Below are 1117 nucleotides of genomic sequence, written 5' to 3' on the forward strand. Positions count from 1 at the left end.
TGCTTTACTAGTAGATGACATTGGCCATGATGACAATTTTGGTACTAAAAACTGAAAGAAAACATGGCTTACCTCGTAAGGTGCTTACCTATTTTCCCAGTGGGTTGTCTCAAACATGCATACATTTACATTAGACCTACACTCTTACGCCGACTCCGAATGCCGATTGTATTTTTATTAGAAGCTGTTTTTCATGGCTGAATACTGAGGTTTTGCCATTGCCTGCCGAGAGGTGACCGCTATTAAAAAAACGTTATTTTTTTATGTTGGTCAGAAACCTGAAATAATATGGACAGCCCCTAATAATTATTCAGCAGTTGGTAAGTGGCGGAGTGATTTTTAAGAACCAACGCACACTACATACTTTGTTTCGACTCTATAATAACTCTTAACGTCGTCCGTACTATCGATTAGAACGATATTTTCAAATTTCGCTATGGATCACAACTTTAACCCGTTCGTAAACGCTAGCCGGTCTGGGGAACCCTAATGTCGCCGCGGAATTTCAAGCAATCTATGTATGAAAAAAGTGTCTATACTACTTAATTAAGTTTGTTCTGACATATCTCAACATCAAAAAACAAAGAGAACTTTAAGACTTTCAGACCGTTTTTTTTCAATTTGAGTAAATTTTCGTATTTCATTTTGCTTCCATTTAAATTCGGCTCTTCATAATCGTCGACGTACTTTTTAACCGACTTCCAAAAAAGGAGGAGGTTATCAGTTCGTCGGAATATCTTATTTTTTTTTTTTGTATGTTACCGCATAACTTTGGACCACGTCAACCGATTTCTTTAATTTTGCATCGGAAAGGTAGTGTCGCAGAGGTGGTCCCATACTAATCTGGTTTAGATCCGATCATTGGATCATGAAATATATATATATCTATATATTTTTTTAAGTCGTTTTTTTTTTCTAAAAATTACTAGTATTACTTTAATTTATGAAAATATGGTACAATCACTCCACAATAACACACACCGTCAATCGGTATCGTGTATGGGCCCACTTAGTTGAGTGAGTGCTATTTGGCAGGAAACACCATCTTGTTAAAAGATATTTTTACGGAATTTCCAAGAGATTTCCCTCTTGCCATTACAGCCACATTTTGCTCGGT

The 1117-nt window shown here is 36.3% G+C and overlaps 1 protein-coding gene across 4 annotated transcripts in view; it reads left to right on the forward strand.

The window, feature by feature from the left end:
* LOC118733669 overlaps positions 1 to 1117 on the forward strand; it is a gene marked incomplete at its 5' end in the record, with an annotated part of 28497 nt that overhangs the window by 21230 nt on the left and 6150 nt on the right.

The sequence above is a fragment of the Rhagoletis pomonella genome, unplaced genomic scaffold (assembly GCF_013731165.1).
Source record: "Rhagoletis pomonella isolate Grant_MI unplaced genomic scaffold, Rhpom_1.0 Rhpom_scaffold_00002, whole genome shotgun sequence".
In the NCBI taxonomy this organism is placed as follows: Eukaryota; Metazoa; Arthropoda; class Insecta; order Diptera; family Tephritidae; genus Rhagoletis; species Rhagoletis pomonella.